Source organism: Rhinolophus sinicus, chromosome 3 (genome assembly GCF_057876585.1).
Source record: "Rhinolophus sinicus isolate RSI-liver-muscle chromosome 3, RSI-T2T, whole genome shotgun sequence".
Lineage (NCBI taxonomy): Eukaryota > Metazoa > Chordata > Mammalia > Chiroptera > Rhinolophidae > Rhinolophus > Rhinolophus sinicus.
In genome coordinates this window covers 108,788,001-108,800,266 of record NC_142503.1, presented here as the reverse complement: position 1 = coordinate 108,800,266, position 12,266 = coordinate 108,788,001, and the positions used below count along the sequence as shown (strand labels likewise).

General features: G+C 34.8%; 1 protein-coding gene across 4 annotated transcripts in view; it reads right to left on the bottom strand.

Moving 5' to 3' along the window:
* MDGA2 (MAM domain containing glycosylphosphatidylinositol anchor 2) overlaps positions 1-12,266 on the bottom strand; it is a 797,923-nt gene that overhangs the window by 388,156 nt on the left and 397,501 nt on the right. The gene's annotated exons all lie outside the window — the stretch shown is intronic.

The following is a 12,266-nucleotide window of genomic DNA, read 5'->3' as shown; positions in this document are numbered from 1 at the left end:
AATGTATTTTCAGCAAAAGTTATACACTTTCTGTAATTAAATAAATAAGAAACTATGCAATATTATACTCTTGCAATTTTGTATGTATATTAATCTTTGTTATTATTCTTTCTTAGCTCTTTGAAAATCTATCTCTTGCCGCAGTATCTAAGACATTTTTGGCCACATATGTTAGAATACTCAGCAAATGTCCATTAAAAGTATTTTATTTACCTGTTTACAAATATAGTTGTCTTAATTGTTTAAAATCATTTTCCTTCTATCTTTTATATTTGATTCTTGTATCAATGTCAATACTTGTTTTCAAAGCTTATGTAAAAACAGAGTAAAACCTTCATGGAAAATGTGTTATTGTCTAGTTTGTAGCATACAGACCAGCTACAAGCTTGCAATAACACTACACCTTGATTAAAGGTGTAGAAGATGCTATCTTGTGAAAAGGCAATTGAAAATGTAAGCTTTCATTTCACCACAAAACAGCAGACTACACATTCTTTTCAAGTGTGCATGGCGCATTTTCCAAGATAGACCACATGTTACACCACAGAATTAGTTTCAGTAAATTTAAAAACATTGAAATCATATCAAGCATCTTCTCCAACTACAGTGGTATGAAACTAGCAATCACAAAATTACAAGACACAAACAAACCAAAAAAAAAAAAAACACACTGAAAAACACGTAAAGATATGGAGGCTAAATAACATACTTCTAAACAATTAATGAGTTAACATTGAGATCAAGGAAGAAATTAAAGATACCTCGATGCAAATGAAAACGAAACACAATGACTCAAAAATCTATGGGACACAGTGAAAGCAGTCTTCCAAAGAAAATTCATAGCAATACAGGCCTATCTCAAGAAACAAGCAAAAGCTAAAATAAATGGTCTAACCCTACACCTAAGAGAACTTGAAAAAGAATACCAAACAAAGCCCAAAATGAGTAGAAGGAATGAAATAATAAAGATCAGAGCAGAAATTTTAAAAATATACTAAAGATCAATGAAATCAATGAAACAAAGTGTTGGCAAGGAGAAAAGGGAACCCTCATATACAGTTGGTGGGACTGCAAATTGGTGCAGCCATTATGGAAAACAATTTGAAGGTTCCTCAAAAAATTAAAAATAGAAATACTTTATGACCCAGCAATTCCACTTCTGGGTATTTATCTGAAGAAATCCAAAACACTAATTCAAAAAGATATATGCACCCCTATGTTCACTGCAGCACTACTTGTAATAGTCAAAATATGGAATTAACCCAAGTGCCCATCAATAGACTATTGGATAAATAAGTGATACATATATACAATGGAATATAATTCGGCTATCAGAAAGAATGAAATCTTACCATTTGCAACAACATGGATGGACCTAGAGGATATTATGCTACGTGAAATAAGTCAGACTGATAAAGACAAATACCATATGATCTCACTTACATGTGGAACCTAAAGAAAAAAAAATAAATGAACAAACAAAACAGAAACAGATTCACAGACACAGAGAACTGATGGTTGCCACACGAGAGGGGGATTGGAGAGCTGGGTGAAAACAGTGAGGGATTAAAAAATACAAATAGGTAATTACAAAATAGTCATGGGGATGTAAAGCATAGCACAGAGAATATAGTCAATAATATTATATATATATGTACAGTCCTAGGTGGGTCCTAGGGAGGGATCACTGCATAATTTATATAAATGTCTAACTAAGCACTATGCTGTACATCTAAAACTAATATAAATAATATTGAATGCCAACTATAATTGAATAAGAAAAAAAGAAAAGAAATAAAATAATAAACTTTGTGGTCATAAAAGTAAAAAAAAAAAAAATGCAGCCTTTGTGTCTGTATATTTTTATCTATACTTCCCAAAACAGTCTTTGGTCTCCTTGGCCTCTTAAAAATAATGTTGTGTAAGGATGAAAACAGAAGAACCACAGACAGCCTCCTCACCCTTAAGGTGAGGAAAGGGAACAGAGGAAAAATGACTACAAGATATGAATTGATAGCTAACTTTTATATAGAGACTTGCTACTGGCAGTCACATATTTAAAGATATATTTAATAGATGAGTTCATTTTACCTATTTAAATAGGTATAATAGTATAAACAGTTTGCTCTCCACATGCTCTTCCTCATGTTTGCTTTTCAAAGTGAAAAGTCAGGTTTGCAGGTAAACCACTACCACACTGAGGCCAGACCTTCTCCTACCCATTATAAAAATATGTTTGTGTTTATCACCCTTCCTTCCTAAAGAAATTAGTTCTGGGACAAATAGGGGTAAAGGTAATGATATAGAAGTCTTGTAATCTTGTGGCATTTCTTCAGATTGCTGAATGAGGCAGCAGAAAACAAAGGCCATTATTAGAAATACAAGGGATTTTTAAAGGATTAAGCCCCCATGATTTTGTTCTTAAAATCTAGTTATGAGGCATCTGCAAGTATTAAAAAGTTGTCAAAAACCATCCACTTTTCCCCTATAATATTGTTTTACCAAAATTATATGTATGATTTAGCATGAAATGATTTTAAGTGATTTGTTTTTTTTATTACTATTATTAGATTCAGGTGTACAAAATAATTTAATACTTAGACATTTATACCCCTCACACAGTGATAACCCTCCTCCCCAATCTACTACCCTTCTGACATCATATATAGCTGTTACAATTACTTTGGCTCTATTCCGTATGCTGTACTCCACATCCTGTGACTATATATATGTATATTAAATTATAGTTGACATTCATTATTATTCAGCTTCAGCTTCAGGTGTACAGTGCAGTGGTCAGGCACCTACACCGTCCATAGGTGGTCTCCCTAGTAAGACAAGTGTTCATCAAATCCCTACAAAATTTTGCATCATTATTGATTATATTCCCTAAACTGTCTTTCGTATCCCCGTGGCAATTTTGTGGTTACCAGTTGTGCTTTTAAAACACAAATACCACCCAAAGCCCTGTGAACTCATTTCCTGCTCACCAGAGGGAGTAACTTTCAACCATTTTAGCATATTTTTATACTTTTATAAATCAAAATAACATATTTATATTTTTTATTTTATATGTTTATGTTTGTGACATTCTCATTGGTTTTCTATTGTGGAATATGGGGATTAAGCCCTCCTGCATTGCCCAGCTTCACTCACCTCCACCACAAAGACATACATATACACAAACACACAACACACTTCTTATCACCTTGGTTCTCAAATATAGTTATATCATATTTTAGTTTCATCACTACTTAGCATTTATGGTATTATGACCCTGCAAATGCTATTTACTACTGAGCCATATAGTATACTATGTAATTTTTCCTTTCTTGTACCACTTTTTTTGCGTGTTTTTTTTTGTTTGATCCCTTTTTTACATAGTTATTGTTAATTCACTCTTAACTTTCATTAGAGTGCGTATCAATCTCATATATACAAATACCTCAAGAATTTCATTCTCTTTCTCTTATAGAAGAACTCTGCCACTCTGGGTAGGCGGCTTTCTGGATGTGCTCAGCAGCTGTAATCTTACAGTATCCTTTCACCATTATCAACTTCCACTTGCTCCTCCCCTGTATTTTCTCCTTGTTTTGGGAAGATTTCTTGTCTTAATTCTTTGATAATTACTATTTCTCCATTTTCACCCTTCACTTCTTTCTAGGACTCATATTATTCAAATTATGAACCCCTTGGAATAATTGTCTTTCTTTATTTATTTATTTTTTATTTTCTTCTAATTTGCTTTTCAGTATCTGTTTGGCCTACTTTCCAAGAGATTTCTTTAATTTCCAAACCTTCTGTTGAGATTTCCTTCAGAATTATCTTATCTTTAACTGCCAAGAGCTCATTTATGTGTGGCAACTATTTTTTATAGCAAAGTTGTCTTGTTTTATGCAAATAGTAGCATGATTTATCACTCTATGATTACTAATGAACAATTTTGAAGACAGCTTCACTCCCTCTTTAGCATCTTTTCTGATGGTTTTCCTTTTTTTCCACTCCATCTTTCATCTGAGATATAGATATCCCATAAGTATGTCCTGATCCATAGCTGTCTGCTCATATTAAGAGTGGAACACTATAAAAAGCTGTTTGGAAATTCCATACCCATCAGTGGGATTTGTTAACTGTTGTCTTCATTATATGATGATCTCCTGGGCCATTTGCTTGGGGACCTCCCATGTCAGTAGTTTTAGGATTATTTCTCCACCTACCCCAGATTCCCTGGAAAAGTATTCTTTGTTTTCATTCCTGGAGGATGTATACGTTTCCAGCATCCTGGGTGTGAGATGGCAGACTAAGGATGGATACTAGGCATTTCAACTTCATTATGTCAATGGTCCCTTACTCAATCCTGTTTTAATTTACCAACCCTCTAATTTACCTGGAGAAATCCTCTCCTTTACCCTTTCCAGAATATAAAATATTCATCTTCTGTTGAAGTGTGATAAGAGTTACCACTCAACTATGCAGAGTCCAGAAGAGAAGACCAGGGTCTAATTGCTTTTCAGATTTTCAGCCATTTCTCCCAATTTTCAGTCTTGCCTTCTCCTCCATTTCCATAGGTAACTTGTACAGAAAGGTCTGAAGCTTTTGGTTGTGGGATGGTGGGGGCAGGGTAGTCTATGGTGTAAATCACATTTCTTCTCTTTTTTTTTAACAATGCTGGGTCAGAATTCAGCTTTATTTTTCCCTTCTGCTGACCAGATGCTGTTTATATTACAATTATTTGTTTGTTGAAGACTCCTTCCCCATTTTGATTGTCATTTTTACAACTTAATAACAAAACAGTGTTGACATATCTATTCAATCCATTAGTTTTAACTGTTTTTTTTAAACATTATATTACTTTAACTACACATTTACTCTTACCACTGCTCTGTGTGTTATATTTCAGGTGATTGCACAGGTTGAGGCTTCATCCACTACAAAGAACTTGGGTTATTATTAATAGCAAGAGCTGTTTTTGCTTTGGAGAGGAAAAAGTCACTCTAAATAAAAACAACAAAAGAACCAGATACTAATCATGACATTGTATAAGACTGCAAACTGCATAATACAACAAGGAATCTGAAAAACTGTAGTTACTCCAATATATATAGTTAATCCGTGATATGGAGGAAAGGGTAGAATAAATGATTTCAATGTTCCTTCCTAACTCTAAACAACTATGAACATGGAGAAAAATGTGTATGTCCTGACATGGAGAAAACATCCAAATAGCTTAAGTGATAAAAGTAAGTTGGAACACTCTAGATACAGAGCAGTTGTACTTTGTGTAAATATATAGGAATTTAATGTATTTTTATTTCCAGTATAAAAGAAAATATTTCCACAAAATATTAAAATAGCTCATTACCTAGTTAACAATTCCATCAAATATTATGACATCCTGCCCTTGTTTGCAATCATTTGCTTGAAGAGAATAACAGTAATAACTTAAATAACTCTAATTCCACAAAATAATTTTCAAAGAGCTTTATAAATGTTAATTCATTTAATGCTCATGACAACATTATGAAGTAGGTGCCATTATTACCACTATTTTGCAGATGAGGAACTGAAGTAAGATGGGATCAAATGTCTTGTTCAGAGAGCTAATGATGAGCGGAGCTGGGTTTAACCCGAGGCTCACCCACTACACTGAGCTTCTCTATGCTCTTCACTGTACTGTCCACTCAAGACATGAATTTGATGTTCATGTTGGCTAGCAATTGGATTTAATATTTACTTCCTGCCCATTTATTTTGTTAATAAATACATGTTGAACATCAAATTATGTGGAAAGCATTGCTTGATAGCCTCTACTTTTAATAAGTCATGGGTCCATGTTTTCAGTTTGCTCTCCTTAACAGCTAGCCCCAAATTTATCCGTCATCCTCAAGGCCCTGTTCCAGTCATACCACACCTATTTCTAACATCATCATCATTGGTAGAAAAAGAGAGGCATGCAAAGGCTACTCTGAGACATATAGAGACACCTAATTCAATACACTCCCTTCATGCAACTAAAAGTGTTCATGTATCACAACAGATACTGTATACATGTCGACAGTGAATTGTTAGAAAGAATTGCTGACAGGTGTGGAAGGTTGAGCTAGGTGGCTTCAAAGTTTCATCCAAACAATTGTGGAATGAGCCAGTTACTTATTATCTCTGGCTCTGAAAAGAATAGTACTTCCCCAGGAAGGAGGTCTGGTAATATGGTCACCAAAGTACCTGGGCAGGACAACTCCCTCACCTCACACTCACCCTTTTCTTAAAATTTCAAGGTGTAGAAGGATTTTCAAGATAGCCAACTAAACAAAAAAAGGCATCAGGAAAGAACCAGAAACTCAAGATTCTAGCAGTAGATGAAGAAGGAAAAAACAAAACCAACCCTCCCACCCAAAAAACAAACAAACAAACAAACAAACAAACAAACACTCAAATATATCAATGAAAGCCAGAAGATGCCAGATTGTATAATACCTGGCCAAAGGTAGGACCCTAGTTCTGGGGTTGGGGGACAGGAAGATTCCCAATCTTCCATCTGATGCCCGTCAGTAATGCCATAGATGTTACTGCTGTTACTTTATGGGACCCTTAGTTAACAGATAGACATGAAGTGCAGAATTTTTTGTTGTTGACATAGTTTCTTAATTAAAATGACTTCTGTATCTGATGTTACGACAGTTCTTCAGGCTGAATCTTAATGGGTTTGTTAGTGCCAGGACCACGTTGGTCACAAAGAAAATTAAAGCCTTAAAGGACAAGAGGCTCTGAGTCTGTACACTTTAGATCTGAGGGAGATGGGTAGCATTTAATCAAAGGAGCCAGATGTGGAGCTCCTCCAGGAGAGGCAGGGGGAATAGAAATAAACATGTATGTATATTTCATAGTGCCTTGTAGAGTTTCAGATTGGTAGAGTCAATATATATTTGTAAAGTAGATAAAAGTATAAATAAATACATGAAAGAATAAATGTAATGTATGAAGCGTAATGAAAAAATATGGTGAATCTTTAAATTAAAAAAAATTATCACAGCAAAAGACACATTGTCATTAATCCCCCTCAAAATACTCCCCCTCACTTTGAACACACTTATCCCATCATTCTTGCCATTTTGGGAAACAGCTTGGGAGTCCTCTTTTGTGAGTGTTTTTGGTAGTGCTGTTATGGTTGCCTCGATGTCCTGAATCATTTTGACTCTGAGGAATAGCAAAAAGTTGCACGGTGCCAGATCTGGTGAATAAAGTGAATGAGGACACACTGTAATGTTTTTATTTGACAGAAATTGCCATAAGCCAGATGCAATGTGTGACATGGAGCATTGTCATGATGGAGGATGATTTTACAGCACACTTTAAAACACGCCTCTCAACCTTAGCTTACACCCGACTGATTGTACCGAACAAGTTGAAACTTGTCACAGATTGTTACCAAGGTTTGTCGTGCTACTTCCTGTATTGAAGATCCCTGACTTTCCATTGGATGGCACTCAGCAGCAGCATTCACCATATTTCTTGATCACAACAGAAAGGCTCCATGTCACATATTGCATCTGGTACAGCAATTTCTGTCAAATAAAAACATCATGGTGTGTCCTCATCCACATTATTTACCAGAATTGGCAGCGTACGACTTCTGGTTCTTCCTCAAAGCCGAAATGACCATGAAAGGTAAACGTTTTTAATTAATTCAGGACATCGAGGCAACTAATGACACTCACAATAGAGGACTTCCAGAACTGCTTCAGAGAGTGGCAAGAATGATGGGACAAGTGTGTTTGAAGTGAAGAGGAGTATTTTGAGGGGGGTTAATGGCAATGTGTCTTTTACTGTAATAAATCTTTTTATATTTAAACATTTACTGTATTTTTTTATCATACCTCATATATTATGCAAGGAGTAGGAGAGAACAAAGTGATGAATTCCTCTTAAAAACATAGTTATAAGATAGGTAATAGCAGTAATAAAACATAATAGAAAAGCATACCTCTTTCTGCATCATACGTAAGTTTCACAGAAGAGATAGACAATATCATGTTAGAAAGTTAGAAATATAATGAAAGAAGATACTTTTCTGTCTGAATTTGCAGGAAATCATAGCTAGACAGTAGCTACAAGGAAGTGATTCACACAAGAGAGTATTTAGAGCCAAAAAGAAAATTATATTTAAAAGGATGCATGACAAATCCCTAACGTCTTGTTGAAGTTTTACAGTTTTACAGTAATAAAATGAGTCTTAAAATTGGCAGACAGTTGGCATCAGGCAAACTATAATATCTTGGTGTTAGTTTTGCTTTGTTTTTTGTTACTTTTGCTTTTTTTTAATGCATTCTTGAGCATCAGAATAATTATAATTTTTTTTTAGTGGCTGGAAAACAAAACAGTTTGCTTAAGAGCAACATACTGTTAGCGTTGTCAAAGTAATAAACAATTTTTAATATTAATTTATCTAATAGCTACTAAGTAAGTTCAATTGATGCTTGAAAAATAAATTCAACTGACACTGCTGTAAGAACTGAAAAAAAAAAAAAAAGTATATTTGAAAACCAAAAGTTAAATTTATGTTTCGATTCACTTTTTTTCTACACAAATTCTTATGATCACTCTACCTTGTCCACAGTTTGTTGTTAAGACAACACAGAAATTAATCATAGGCTACCTTATTCCTTTATTTTTTTAGAGAAACAGATTTAGATATTCCTGTAAAAAGTAGGACAGGAATGAACTCAAGGCTGCGGGGTAAGATACTCACTGATTGAAAAAAAAATTAAAAAACTGCTCTTTTTATTTCCCTTTGTGTAGCAGGTCCTGTTCCTGAAGAATTGATAACTAAATAATGTAATGGACACAATTCACCAGTAGCCAGGCACTTCTATAGCAAGGAAATATTCACATGGTAGGAAATTCTATGGAAGAACACTCATAGTCGATTATGGTTGCAACCAGAGGGCTCAAAAAATTACGAATAGAATTACCATATGACTCGGGAATCCCTCTCCTGGGTATCTACCCCAAAAATCTGAAAACATTTATACATAAAGACATGTGTGCTCCAATGTTCATTGCAGCTTTGTTTACGGTGGCCAAGACATGGAAACAACCAAAATGTCCTTCGATAGATGAATGGATAAAGAAGTTGTGGTATATATACACAATGGAGTACTATTCGGCGGTAAGAAAAGATGATATAGGACCATTTTTGAAAACATGGATGGATCTTGAGAGTACAATGCTAAGCGAAATAAGTCAGACAGAAAAAGCAGAGAACCATATGATTTCACTGATATGTGGTATATAAACCAAAAACAACTAAAGAACAAGACAAACAAATGAGAAACAAAAACTCATAGACACAGACACTAGTTTAGTGGTTACCAGAGGGTAAGGGGATTGGGGCTGGGAGATGAGGGTAAAGGGGATCAAATATATGGTGATGGAAGGAGAAGTGACTCTGGGTGGTTAACACATAATGGGATTTATAGATGATGTAATACAGAATTGTACACCTGAAGTCTATGTAATTATACTAACAATTGTCACCCCAATAAATTAAAAAAAAAAATCCCTCATTAAAGGGAATATAGGTTATATTCAATGTTTTGCTATTACAAGTGCTGCTATAATAAAAATTCATTGATATGAAAAAAAAATCTCAGGGGGATGTGTCAGAGACACAGGCCTATGAAGAGAATTTCTGGGGAGAACAGGGCGTGTATCAGTGCTTGTTGTCACAGTGCTTCACATTAGATTACACACTGAGCCAGTGCATTCTCACCCTTAGACTACAACGAAGAATGCAACTGCAGCCTGGATGCTTTCATGGGAATGCTCCATTGCTGAAACCAGAACAATTCTCTGGACTTTGAGGGAGCAGAATACTCAGTAACTGTAACAGGTTATGTGGGGCAGGCCATGCTGGATTCAGGGAGCTGGACTCCCATAGACGGGTGAATTCTGTATGGCACCACTTTTCTAAGTTTTATTATTTATTTATTTACCTGCGTATCCACCATTTAATAAATTAATACACCCTTCCACATACATATATGTATATTGTTTAAAAAAATAGGGCGTAAGATAATTGTGGCAATTTTAAAACATAGTCATAAATTCCTGCTCCCTGGCTCCCCAACGACTGAAAGGTGAGGTCTAAGTCCTCACCATTTGAATGGTGGTAGACTGATGATTGTTTTGATGAATAGCAAACAGATGCCACCCACTGGTTATCCAGGTGGCACAGTGAGGCTACCCAGTGGTTTATGCAGTGATTCTGCTGCCAGACTATTGGAAGTTCAATAAAGGGGACATCATGACGTAGTGGCCTATGGTGGAAAGGCTGTATCTCTGGGCACTTGTTTTGTAGACTGGACACACATACATCTTCTGATGCAGAAACAAACACTTTTCCCAGGTTTCAACCAAATGATGGGCAATGAGCCATAGAGGATTTGGGGAAGAAACTCTCTGATCAGTATACTTTTCTTGTCCTAAGGAACCCAGATATTTTTATACGGGACAGTAAGCATGCCTGACTGTTGTTCCAGACAGAGACACTATTTCTATCTTTCAAAGCTGTTTGCTATACAATACACCTTTGAAAAGGCAGTTTGGAACAAATGGAATCAGTTCCTGCTTTTAAAACATGCCTGAACATGAGAGACCCATGGAGAAATATCTCCAAACGATGGCCTGATTCTTAGATTCTGGACTGACTCTCAGCTCCTTGAGTGTCGGGGTAATGCCCAACATATTTTCTACTGTATTACCAACATCTAGTGCTGTGTCTCTACATCATATCTGTTTAATATGTTCTTTTTGAGGGAATGAACGCATTGACAAAAGACGCAAATAAGTCCTTAAAAATTGCCTTAAAAACAGTTTACTCATTCAACTTTTGAGAAATACTGTATTGGGTAATGGCAAGGAACAGTAAATTCAATTTTATTGTCTGCCAAAGGCCGAGTATACACCTATTTAATGTTGCAAACTAAATATAGTCCTATACGCTTTAAGCTATATCCTTTAACATGTAAGATTTAACATGACCCAACATATGTTTGACATTCTTTAAGGAAAATTATGGAGCACAGGTAAGTCTGTGCCTCAAGAGAGAGCACGCCACCTTTACCAGAAAGTAAACAGAGAATCTATGGGCAGGGTGAAGATTTACCTTAGAAAAGTTCTGAATTTGCTTTAATGCCCAGATGAATGTATGCTTAAATCCCCATAATTCTACACCAATGATATAAATTATTATAAATTATTTTGAGGATCACCTTTACATGCATGACTACCAGGGTCAAAAATAATTTTTATCTTCAACAAGAGTTCTCTGATTGGCCTTAGTTGGATGTAATTCCAAATTATCTGATTGGGCTCTGGATTCAAAAGAATTTGCAGAAAATAAATTAAATCCTTGATGTTATCATTTTCAAATAGTGTGATCAATTTTATTATTTTTCTACAATTTATTTGTGGATTAATGTTGATTATGATGCCTATTGACTGGCACTACACAGTTTTTATCATTGTATTACTATGCAATATAAGATAATAACAGTAGCAATAATAATAATAATAACAAAATTTTTAACATTTAATGTGTTGTGTATGAGAAGGATTCACTATGTTAAGGATAAAAGTTTGATGTACATTAAAAATTTATTGAGCACAAAACATAAGCCATTAACTGTGCTAAGTATTTTGACATACATTAATTCATTTCATCATTATTAAAATTCTTTGTACTATTAGTTCTCTCACTTTTCACTTGAGGAAACTAATATAAAGGAAGTTAAATGACTTTTTCAAGGTCACAATAAACTAAGTGGTAAGAGCTGGAATGAAAGTAAGATATTCCAAAAAGTGTCCAGTCTTGCTTGCTCTTTTATTTAATGACTCAAACATCCAGTAAGTTACAAAATTAGGGGAAATCATTTCTCAGCCTCCTTTTGAATCTTTTAGCAATCTTGTTCATTCAACTTCTAAAACATATCTCAATCTACCCATTTTACAACATCACAACTGATATCACCATAATCTAGGCCGCTATTATCATCTCACCTGAAATGTATCAATAGCCTCTTAACCTGTGGCTTTGCTTTAATTCTTTCTCTCCATGTGGTCCATTTTTCTTACAATAACAACAACAAAAAATTATATTAAACACAGATCAAAATAAATTAATTCTATTCTTGCTTAAATGTCTTCTCATGACTCCTATCTGTTATTGAGTTTTGAAGCACCTACAGCATCTGTTGTTTTCATATATG